General features: G+C 40.0%; 1 protein-coding gene across 4 annotated transcripts in view; it reads right to left on the reverse strand.

Moving 5' to 3' along the window:
* The window catches only part of DENND4C (DENN domain containing 4C), a 131296-nt gene extending 119914 nt beyond the window's left edge, over positions 1–11382 (reverse strand). For all 4 annotated transcript variants that reach the window (XM_036856758.1, XM_036856759.1, XM_036856761.1 and 1 more), the window contains exon 1: positions 10972–11382. The gene's annotated coding sequence lies outside the window, so the exon portion shown is untranslated. The remainder of the gene's footprint in view (positions 1–10971) is intronic.
* Between the last annotated feature and the right edge of the window lie 1649 nt (positions 11383–13031).

Below are 13031 nucleotides of genomic sequence, written 5' to 3' on the forward strand. Positions count from 1 at the left end.
ATACAATGGGTTACTATACACAAGTATATTTCCTTGCTCAATCAACTAAGAAAACATAGAAGCAACGACATCCAGTAGCAATCAGCACACCAAGCATGTAGATCTTGCTTTCTAACACCATCCTCCAACAAGAGGAACCAAGGCTTCTTGAAGAAATGACTGATTATAGGACTGGGACAGGAAATACAGGTATCCTTTGCTTTTCAAAAGTTCACTATATGCCACTTCACTTTTACAAAAGACCTACATAAGTACCTATTTTTGCTAATCCAAAAGAAATCTGAAAAAAAAATTACACTTTTATGGAAAGAGGTGAAAAGCAAAAATAACATTCAGTGTTTGTTTTATTTTTTTTAACATCTTTATTGGAGTATAATTGCTTTACAATGGTGTGTTAGTTTCTGCTTTATAACAAAGTGAATCAGCTATACATACACATATATCCCCATATATACAATGGAATATTACTCAGTCAGCATTTGTTTTGCAGCAAGCAGTTATAAAGGCAGTGTGCACCCCAAGCAGAGAGAGGAGAATGGCACCACCAAGCTCCTTCCCCAGGAACTACACTCCGCATCTCAGCATCAAGCTGACGACATAGCTTTGAACTGTGTAAGCATCTGTGCTTCACCTTGATTTATTCTGTGCATCCGTTAACAAGATGTGTCCTAAAGGAACTGTTTCTTCACTTTACACCATTCTGGCTTAGGAAAGGTTTCATAGGAACACTCTAGCACTTTCATATAGCAGGGGAAACCTTTATACAAAATGAGCCTGCACAGACATAGAAAACAAACTTATGGTTACCAAAGGGGAAACGGGGGGTAGGGACAAATTAGGAGTTTGGGATTAACATATACACACTACTATATATAAAGTAGATAACCAACAAGGACCTACCATATAGCACAGGGAACTACACTTAATATTTTTAATAACCTATAAGGGAAAATAATCTGAAATATATATGTATATACACACACAGACACACACACATACAATCACTTTGCTGTACACCGGAAACTAACACAACACTGTAAATCAACTATACTTCAATTTTTAAAAATTGAGAAAAAAATTTTAAAAACAAAGTGAAAAAAACAATAAAAACAAAAAAACCCAAAATGAGCCTGGAGCATTTTTTTAGTGCCAGAATTAACAAACATGCAAACAAACAAGAACAACAACAAGCCCACATTTATGGGTGTATGTCAAAGGAGCATAGGAGCCAACTAAAAGAGCTCCCAATAGCCAAGGCTGGAACAATTTGAACAAATAAAGTAGTACTGGATTATAACCCAAAGCATAAAATAAATATCTGTAAGTCCATGCTGATATAAATTAATGATATGAATAAATTAATAAATGAAGGAAAAGAGACAACTCTCCCATGCAAAGGAATTCTAAATAACTTAAGCGGATACTCTGTCCTCAAGGAGTGTGTAATCCCCTACTCCTTAAGTGTGGGATAAGCTTAGTGACTTCTTTCCAAAGAGTACAGAAATGGAAAGGGGGAGGAGAATAACTTTATGGTGAAGAACATGATAAACACTACCTCAGCCAGGTAATCATAACCAACATCAAAATCACAAGTCATGTTGACAGTATGTACCCCTGAGATGATGTAACGAAAATGGCACTTTATCTCTGCACTCTTCCTCACAATCTAACCTTAAAAAAAAAAAAAAATCAGAAGAATTCCAATAAAGGGAAATCCTGCAAAATGCCTGACCAGTTCTCCTCAAAAGTGTCATGGTGATCAAGGACAAGGATAATCTAAGAAACTGTTACACCCAAAAGTAGTCTATGGAGACACAACAACTAAATGTAACGAAGTGGTATCTGGATGGGATCCTGGAACAGAAAAAGGACATGAGCTAAAAACTAAGGAAATCTGAATAAACTACAGACTTTAGTTAATAATAACGTATCAATATTGGTTCATTAATTGTAACAAACATACCATACTAATATATGATGTTAAGAACCTAGGTCTGGGGTATAGAGAACTCTCTGTACTATATTCTCAATTTTTCTGTAAATCTAAAATTGTTCTAAAAAATAAAGTATTTTTGAAAAGGTACAAGGATGCAAAAATATACGTTATGTACATTTTAATCATAAGAAAGCTAGAGTGGCCATATTAATAACAGGTAGACTTCGGAGCAGGGATAACGAGAAACATTTCATAATAACAATAAAAGTTAAATCATCAAGACATAATCCTAAACATGTACACATCTAACAAGAGAGCATTATATATGCAAAAACTGACAAGTTAAAGGAGAAATAAACAGATCCATAATTAAAGAGAATTCAACACTCCTCATTCAGTAATTCATAAAACAGGTATGCAGAAAATCAGTAAGGATACATAAAATTTGAAAAACACTATCAACTAACTTGACATAATTAGTACTGATAGAACACTCCATCCAACAATAGCAAAAATCCACAATGTCTTCAACTACACACAGAACATTCACCAAGATAAACCATATGCTGGCCCATAAAACAAGCCTGGATAAATTTACAGTAAGTCCCCTATACATACAAACTTTCAGGTTTCAAACTTTCAAAGACACGAATGTGTGTTTACATGTCCAATCACGTAAATTATTTCAAGTGTCTGGCGTACATTGTCATGTGCCTGCATCCTCTACAAGTGGTTGTGCTTTTGTGTACTTTACTGTACAGTACTGTTGCTGTGTAACATGAAGAGCTTACTAATGAAGACCTGATGGAATTGGAGGCCCAGAGAAAGGACGAAGAGAGACAAGAGGAAGAAAAAGTAACTGAAGAACTGAAGAGACTGACGACACAGGAAATGGCAAGGGGATTTTCTTTATTTGAGGAGGCACTGTTAGTTTTTGAGGCACTGTTAGTTTTTGAGGCACAGGACTCAAACATAGAATGCAACATGAAGGTTGCAGCAGCTGTTCAGAATGCAGTCCAGTGCTACCGTGTCATCTATGACAGAAAAAAAGAGCTACTACCCAGACATCACTGGAATGTTTCCTCAAGAGGGTAGATAGAACTGAATCCAGCAAGGAACCGGAACCTGTGCCATCAACGTCAGGCATGAATGAAATTGCAGTCTGCCCTCCATCTTCTATTGCTGACGATCCTTCAGCTCTACCATCTCCCACCTCCTCTCCCTCCTCCAGTCAGTAACTCTTCTTGCCTGTTCACTCGAGGCCAGCCCCTGTAAGCCAGCTGTTGTACTGTACTACTGTACTTTTCAAGGTACTGTACTGTAAGATTAAAAATGTTTTCTTTATTTATTGTGTTTGTTTTTTATGTATTATTTGTGTGAAAAGTATTATAAGCCGATTATAGTATATAGTACTATATAGCTGACTGTGTTAGTTGGGTGCCTAGGCTAACTTTGTTTGACTTACAAACTGGGCTTATGAACGTGCTCTTGGAACAGAACTCATTTGTATGTAGGGGACTTACTATAAAAGACTATTAAACATACTTAACATGGAATTAAATTTGGAATAAGAGAAAGATATCTTATAAAATTTCCCTGATATTTCAAAACTAAACAACACTCTTCTAAATAATCCATTAATCAAAAAAGAAACTGTAAGAGAAATTAGAAAATATTTTGAACTAAATGAAAATAACAGAAATCAATTTGTGAGATGCAGCTAAAGCAATGTTTAGAAGGGAATTCTTCTAAATTTTATTATTTTATTACTTATATTAGAAAAGAGGAAAGCTTTTCAATCAGTAATCTAAGTGTCCACATTGAGATGTTAGAAAAAGAAAAGCAAATTAAACCAAGCGTAAGTAGAGGAAAAAATTAAAAGAAGAGAAATCAGTAAAACTGAAAATGAACAAGCAACAGAAATCCATGCCTCTAAATCAAGAAAAAAACAGGAGGCAGAAATTACCAATGAGTAATGAAAGAAAGTACATCATTACAAATCCTTTAGACATTTAAAAAATAACAAGGAAATATTATAAACGCTTCCATTCCATTTTCAACGTAGACGAAATGGACATTTTTTTTAAGACACAAATTTCCAAAACTGACATAAGAAGAAACAGAAAATCCAAACAGTCCTATATATATGAATTGCCAATAACCAAAAGTAGGAAGAGGCAAGGAAGGACTCTTTCCTGAGCCTTCAGAGGGGGCACCTTGATTTTAGACTTATAGTTTCCAGAACTGTGAGAGAATAAATTTGTTAATTAAACCACACGGTTTGTGGTTATTTGTTATGGCTACCCTAGAGAAACTACCACACATGTTAATATTTTGGACGTAGTAGAATAAAAAATGTATTAAAGGTATGAAATTTAATGACAGTTTGTTACTTCTTAGTGTGGAGCTACTAGAAAACTTAAAATTACACATGTGGCTTACATTATTTCTAGTGAAGAGCACTAATCTAGCTAGTGCAACATGGCAAGAAAAAACTAAAGGAATACTGATTGGAAATGAAGAAGCAAAACTGGCTTTCTCTGTAGACATGATGATTATGTATTAAGAAAATCCTAAAGAATCCACATAAAAGCTACCAGAACTGAAAAGTGAATGCAGTAAGATAAAATACAAGGTCAACTTTGTATTGCATTTTTATATACTATCAAGAAACAAATTTGAAAAAGAAAATTTAAAATACAGTATCACTGACAATAGCTAGCATCAAGAAACATGAAATACTTGGGGGATCAATTGAACAAAATATGAGCAATACCTATAAAATGAAAATTACAAAACACTGCAAAAAAAACCCTAAAGATATTTAAATAAAGAAGAGATATGCCATGTTAAAGTATCAGAAGACTCACTATTATTGAGATGCCAATTCTCCCCATCAGGCTTTTTGTAGAAACTGACACGCTTATTCTACAATTTATAAGAAAATGCTAAGGATATAAAATAACCAAAACAATTCTGATAAAAAGACAATGGTAAAGGACAAACACTACCTGATTGCAAGGCTTGCTATAAAGAAACAGTAATGAAGACAATACAGTATTGGTATAAAGACAGACATTTAGACCAATGGAACAGAGAGAGACCAGAAACCAACCCGCGGTTAATAAATAAATAAATAAATAAATAAAAAGGAATCAGATCTCACATGACCTCCAAACCAGTAAGGGGGACTAATATGAAGAAAGGAAGAGACAGAGGGAGGGAAGGAAGGGAGGGAAGAAAAATTAAACTCTACAGAATAAAATAACAAGGTGCTATGATAATACCTGATCTCGCTAACTAGACAGTGTGATCAGGAAAGACCTGTCAGAAAAGTAACAGGTAAATGGAAGAGTACATGTAAAGGCTCTAAGGGAAGGAATCTAAAAGTAGGCCAGTGTGACAGGTGCACAGTAGGCAAGGAGAAGATAAGACTACAGAGATAGGGCTTTTCAACCAGAGGAAAATGTCTGTATAGTTCTCTATTCTATCCACTTTTTTCCATCCCTACTACTGCTGTTCTCAATTCTCATCTAGATGCCTACAAGACCTTCTAGCTGATGAACCTGCAGCCTCACTCAAGCTGCTCTCCCAAATCCATCCTTCACAACTGAGCCAAAGATATTTAACTGCTTAAAATTATTAAATGGCTCCCTGTTCCCTACAATGTATAGTCTTAATTTCCCTTCTGACTTTTAAGATCCTGCATGACACAGCCCCTACTTACCCCTCCAGCTTACGCCCCACTTCCCTCCAAAACTACCTGTGGCCCCACACTAAGTTACTTGCATCTTAATAAAACCCACCACATGCTTTCATTACTTTGTGCCTTTTCACATCTTTGAGTTTTAAATCAAATGTCTCCTCTGTAAAGCACCTCTAATACACACCAAACGCACTTAGGTATTTCTCTCTGCTCCTATAGCATCATTTGCTCTATTCTAGATTTGTCATGACGTGGTAGTTATGATGCTTACCTACAAGACTATGATGCTTATCCTACTAGACTTTAATATACAGACTGTATGTTATTCATCTTTTTATCCCTAGCAGATAGCACAGTACCTATTTAACCAAGGCTTTTTTCCATAATTAAAAAAGAGAGACTCCTAACATTTATGCTTTTATGATCTAAGCATCCCTAAAGTAAGCATACACAATGACAAACTAGATTCAAGGAATCCTTTAAAATATTTCAAAGATTTTAAAAATCCTATAAAATGACTCTTCCATAAGTCAAATAATTATAAATCTAGATTTGTAAATATTAAATTTGGTTGAAATGAGGTCCTCTTAGAAATATTTATGCCCCACAATATTACCATAAGAATTAAAAATTTTAGGGACTTCCCTGGTGGTCCCGTGGTTAAGACTCCGCTTCCAATGCTGGGACTGTGGGTTCAATCCCTGGTCAGGGAACTAAGATAGGTCGTGGCAAAAAAAAAAAAAAAAAAAAAAAAAAATATATATATATATATATATATATAAAAGAATATTATTATATTGAAAAATAAAATTAATAGAATTATTACAGAAACTTGTAGCAAGTAACAGAAAATTATAAATTTATATTTTAATCCCTATTCAATGAATTCAAGTCACAAATGCACATCTACAGTTTTCACCTTGCTTTCAGCTCTCAATCAAATACCATATTATAGGAGCCCTCAAGATCCACTGCAAAGGAAGTAGTTCAAAGAACGTTTACATTTTCAAAAGTTTAATTTGGCTTGGACTATCATACTAGCAAAAAGATTTCATTATAGCATTAAGATTGAAAAAGTGGAATTACTAAAATATTAAAAGACAGAATAGAGAACAAACGTATGGACACCAAGGGGGGAAAGTGAGGGGGGGAGGTGTGGGATGAATTGGGAGATTGGGATTGACATGTATACACTAATATGTATCAAATAGATAACTAATAAGAACCTGCTGTATAAAAAATAAATAAAATTCAAAAAAAATAAAAGAATAATGGTTAAATAAACTGTGACAGTACAACTTTGGACTACTACAAAACGATAAAATATAGCCATATGTAGCACAATATTATGTTTAAAAAGACAATTATATGGGGCTTCCTTGGTGGCGCAGTGGTTGAGAATCTGCCTGCCGATGCAGGGGACACGGGTTCGAGCCCTGGTCTGGGAAGATCCCACATGCCGCGGAGCAACTAGGCCCGTGAGCCACAACTACTGAGCCTGCGTGTCTGGAGCCTGTGCTCCGCAACAAGAGAGGCCACGATAGTGAGAGGCCCGCGCACCGTGATGAAGAGTGGCCCCCGCTTGCCGCAACTGGAGAAAGCCCTCGCACAGAAACGAAGACCCAACACAGCCAAAAATAAATAAATAAATAAATAATAATTTAAAAAAACAACTCACATTATTTAAAAAAAAAAAAAAAAAGACAATTATATGAACATTAGCCACAGAATTATACACAAGTATAGACAGGATTAGTATAGTATTATACTAATATACTATAGAGGACTTCCCTGGTGGCACAGTGGTTAAGAATCCGCCTGCCAATGCAGGGGATACGGGTTCGAGCCCTGGTCCGGGAAGATCCCACATGCCGCCGAGCAACTAAGTCCATGCGCCACAACTACTGAGCCTGCGCTCCAGAGCCCGCGAGCCGCAACTACTGAGCCCACGTGCCACAACTACTGAAGCCCGCGCGCCTAGAGCCCGTGCTCTGCAACAAGAGAAGCCACTGCAAGAAGCCCACACACCACAACAAAGGGAAGCCCCCGCTAGCTGCAACTAGAGACAGCCCACGCACAGCAACGAAGACCCAACGCAGCCAAAAAAATAATAAAATAAAGAAAACCTTACTTAAAAAAAAAATATATATATATATATTATAGAAGTATAACAGAACTAGACTACAGAAAATTGTAAATGTAAGCAGGAAGAATTAATTTTTTTCTTTTGAATTTCTCTTAATCATGTTATATTCTTTTCCAATAAAAAGTTAGTTTTCAAATACCACATGAAGAGAATTATATTACATTTACTTACTTATATGTATTATGTACTGACATAAATTTAAACACAATTTTTAAGTTTAAAAACTACCTAATTTTTTCCCACAAAATACTAAGTTTTAAATTTCAAATAATAAAGTTATCTGATTTTGGAATTTCCTACAATCTGATGCTAAAGACCTACCCTTTTACACCAGCTATACTATGTAAACTCATTCCCCACGTTTTAACACTTTTAGAGGAATCTCCAATTCCAACAAGGCATCCCATCACTGCAAGTCTGTCAAACTGACAATCTTAAAGAGGAGGTACAACTTGTGGTACCAGCACAGAGAAGATAAAATTTTAATTCATATACTATGAAAGCTTATTTGCCCTTACTATCTAAGTTTCAGCAGATACATTATATTGGAAATACAAATTAAAACAAATTCCATTTGCAAATCAAAAAGACCAAATGAGGGCTTCCCTGGTAGCGCAGTGGTTAAGAATCCGCCTGCCAATGCAGGGGACAAGGGTTCAAGCCCTGGTCCGGGAAGATCCCACATGCCACGGAGCAGCTAAGTCCATGCGCCACAACTACTGAGCCTGTGCTCTAGAGCCCGTGAACCACAACTACTGAGCCCACGTGCCACAACTACTGAAACCCGTGCGCCTAGAGCCCGTGCTCCTCAAGAGAAACCCCCGTAATAAGAAGCCCACACACTGCAACGAAGAGTAGCCCCCATTCGCCGCAACTAGAGAAAGCCCACACGCAGCAACAAAGACCCAACGCAGCCAAAAATAAATGAATAAATAAATAAATTAAAAAAAAAAAAAAAGACCAAATGAAACAACCTGCCTCTGACTCAGCAGCTTTTTTTTACTTTACAACCTGTACTTAAGTTGCAAGGATAAGACTGAAACCTAACTTTCAAACTGAGAAGCAAAACCAGTGCAAAATCAATATTTGTCTTGGCAGGAAACTCCAATGAAAATATGAGATGTTTTGGTCTCAACTCGAGATATAGAAGAGCAAAGGTTCCTCCTTGGGTTATTATTTATCATGCAAAATCCCTTGTCTATAGCTACAAATTAGCTTTTATTGCAGATACTTAACATGTTTCTTTATAGGCAGCGCCTCAGCCAAATAACCTTCCAAATCTGGCACCATGAATTGTTACAGCTTACACACCACTGCAGTTCCTTGTAATTTAAAACATTTGCCTTTTAAGAACAGTCTCCACACACCAACTCTACTGCCAATTTCTCCAGCTGAAAGCTCGAGTTCATACTACAAAACACTATATTTACTCTCAACAACAGAATGCGCTCATTTACAAATTACACAAGAGTAAATGACTCCAATACACAACTTCAAAATTTCTAACATCATACCTTCTCCATTATCCAAATTAGCAAGTCTAAACAGTAGTACACTAAGTGAGGTACTATGACCAAAGTCAACTGCCATATCATCAGTTCAGTAAAATAAGTAATACAAAAGATAGACCCCTAATCCCAATCAACTATTTAGCAAAATGGCCACAGGAGATACCAATATCATCAGTTCAGTAAAATCAGTAATACAAAAGATAGACCCCTAATCCCAATCAACTATTTAGCAAAATGGCCACAGGAGATACCAATGAGGGGAAAGTGTGGATTGAGTTTGCCATTACTAGAAAAACGAGTCAAAGCAAGTCTGTATGAGAGGCAGATTAACCTCATGAATACAAATCTAAGTTCATTTCTGAGTTCCAGTCTCACACCAAGAAGGCAGTTTATCAAATTTTTAACAGTAATATAAAGAACAGGGCAAAAAAAAAAGAGAGAAGTTTTTTTTTCATGGTAACGTTGATAAAGAACAGGTATCCTTCAATGCTCAGAGATGAAGTTTTCCTTTTACAACCAGTTTTTCTCTTATCACGTGTACACAGAAAATCCGACAGTTCTCTGCATTTCAGATAGCTTAATACACACGATCACCTCAAATCAAATATTTATTGAAAACTTACCTCCTTAGCACTAACATTCTCTCCTTACTAATCCTTCACCTTCTAAACTGAGACCGGAAGGGAAAACCTACTCCTACGGTAAATTAGCGTCTAGGGAGAACATCTTAACACGAGTTTGCACACAATTAAGCGGGTTCAGTAAATCAATTACCCAGACTACAATGCTTGACAATTTCTCTGAAGCAAAAACACACAGACAGCTTAGGGTTCATTACTGGAGATGACTCTTTCCCTCGCATTTGCACAAGTAACTTCGGTAACCGCCCTAAATTTTCCCGTGTGAAACAAACAGGTAATAGGAAGGAGGGGGGGGTACAATTTAAAAAGTGGGTCATTTCGTATTTATTCTGATGAGGTACGATCTTCGAGAAGGAAAAGGTCTGTGAAGCAGAAAAAAAAAAAAGGAGGAGGGAACAGATGACAGCATCCTCAATGCAGAAAAGTTACAGCTCTTTACTGGAGTCAGCAGTAGGGGCTCATTAGTTGGTTTTTTGGTTTAGTCACTCGGAGTTGAATGAAACCTGCCTTCCTAAAAGTCATCGCCGACAAAGAAGCCCTGAGGATCCGCCACGGCAAGGCGGAGGAGGAAATGTCCTCAATTCACCTGCGACACCTGCCCAGGTCCCCAGTTCTCTCCCCGCCCTGGCCCCCAGCCCCCTCGGGTACCCCGGTCCCCGCCCCTTGCCCCCCCCACCCAGGCAGCAGTCTCCTCGGCGGTCGCGAAGGCCCAGACCCCTCGCGCTTCCTTCCACCGCAGTGGCTCTCCGCAGCCGGGGCGGCGGCACGGGGAGGCCCTTCCCGGAGCGGCCTCTCCCCCATCACACCCCGCAGGCTCCGGGGACTCCCCGCCCCCGGAAACCGCAGAAAAACTAGGCCGAGAATGCCAGCCCAGGCCATTCCACGCCTCCTCGGCGACCCCTGCACGCCGGCCCTCGGAACTCAGCCCTCCGAGCTGCTACCTGCCCAGTGCCCACCCGGCCCGGGAGCGCGGGGCTAGCTGACGGGCGGCGCAGGGTTCCTCCGCGAAAGGCCCTCCGCCGCAGACTCACCTGCCGCCCGCTCCTCCTTCAGCGCCACCCGGGCACAGCCCCTTCCTGGGGCATGAAAGCGCCGGCTTCGGGCCTGGGCGCCCTCGGCAGGGCAGGGCGGGGGACTTGCTCTGGCGGCCGCCGCCGCCACTGCCGCCACCACCGCCCGCTCTGCGCCTGCGCCGCCTCCCGGGCTGGGTCTCGAGGGGCGCCGCTTGCAACGAGGGGTAACAGCCGGGAGCGCGAGCTCGCGCCGGCGCCTCGGCTCACCGGAGGCCGGTAGTGCGGGCGGCGGGTTGCCTAGGAGCTGCGTGCTGCACTGCTGCCCCGACAGCTGACGGCCATGTTTCTGTTCCCTTTTTCTTTTTTTCCTCCCTCTCCTTCCGCCCCTTTCCACAGAACAGCACTTTCCTTCCCCCCTCCCGCTCCCTTTCCTACTGCGGGGGCGGTGGAAAAAGGCGTGGGGGAGGGGTGGGGAAGGGAGGACGCGGGGGCGGGGCAGCGCTCGAGCCCCGCCCCCGGGGAGGGCCGAGGCCGCACGGCCACTGCTCCCCTTCCCCCCGCACCCCGCCGCGACACCCTCAGGGCGCGGGGGTGCCAGTGCCGACAGCCCGTGAGCCCCGCCTCCGCGTCCGCGCGGCGGGTCCCGAGCCGAAACAGAGCCAGGGAGAAAGGGCTCAAGGCACTACTTTGCACCCCTTCCTGCGGCGCTCAGACTCGCCTGTGGTGCGGCTTTATTGCCTTGGCCTCAAGCAGGTGGCGGCTGATCTTTTCCGGTCTTTCAAAGGCGAGGAAAGGGACTCCGAGTCCCTCAAAGTCACTGAGGACAGTGCTGAGAGAGATGCAGGTCTCTGGATGAGAAGTTTCCTTCCCAGGATGGGAGTTGGAATTCCCACGTATGACAGGGGGCCTCCCAGGCAGTCGAGAGGCTCGCCGACTGGGGCTTCCCTAAGTCCTTCCTGGCTGCAGCGGCCCTTGAGAGTCCTTGACCGCACTCGGTGTCGCTACCTCGGCAGAGATTTGGGGATGGGAACTCGGAACTTGGAAATCTCTCGTTTAAATAATCAGTCCTCTCAGGCCTCCTAAGTAAATGTAGCCTCCTTATCTACACGGCTGCATGCATGGTCCGTTCCCTTAATGCAAACTTCATGAGATATTATTAACTACGTTTTGAAATAATTATATATATGTAATTATATATACATGGAAAAATAACAACTAGTTATTCAGGAAGAAGCAAATGGTTTGAAACAAATTAGGAGAACTTTTTTACCTCCTGGCAAAAAAAAACTGGCGAGTGACTTCACAGATTCCATGGCAGGTCAGAATTAGAATTGGCAAGATTTGTGCATTTCTAATGAGTATTCACATACATAATGATCATTTGCCTGAGAATTACTCTCTCCTTATTAAATCTGTATTTTTGCTGAAAAGTAAGAGATCAAACCTCGCTCATGGGGGTCCTGTTGTCAATTTACTTCCAAAGTTTATTGCATATATGGATAGCTTAAATTTTGTAGCCAATAGCAGAACCTATTTCCCTGACCACATTAGCAGTAAGAATTGATTCAGTAGAAATACACAGCAATAAAAATGTCTTATTTAATAATAGTTTGGAGTCATTCTGAGCCTAGTGGAAACCAATCTTTGACAGTGACCATCTGGACAGAAGTTTAGGAAGGAACTAATACTTCAGAATTCAGCTTGTGGACTTCTTGCCCTTCCTTTCTCAAGGGCAAATTAATTAATAGTTTTAAATCATTTACAAGATTTTGTAATGGGTACATTTTATTAACACTCATAGATCAAGGGTTTTTTCCCTCTTTTCACAGTTTTTTGCACCCACAGAAATGAAAAATGGAAGAAACCAGTATATCTCTTCCATTTGATTGACAAGTTTTTCTCAATTTGCAATGTAGGATTTAAGGATGTCTTTAATTTTTTTTCACTATTTTAATTGTCCTATAGATTTACCATACATTTCCATTGCCATATTCTACCCAAAATTTCATAGAATGAACTTGTGTGTTTGGGGTCTAATTTTTTGTCTAAGGTAGCTATTAAGTCTGAAAGTCCTTGAG

The sequence above is a fragment of the Balaenoptera musculus genome, chromosome 6, assembly GCF_009873245.2.
Source record: "Balaenoptera musculus isolate JJ_BM4_2016_0621 chromosome 6, mBalMus1.pri.v3, whole genome shotgun sequence".
NCBI lineage: Eukaryota > Metazoa > Chordata > Mammalia > Artiodactyla > Balaenopteridae > Balaenoptera > Balaenoptera musculus.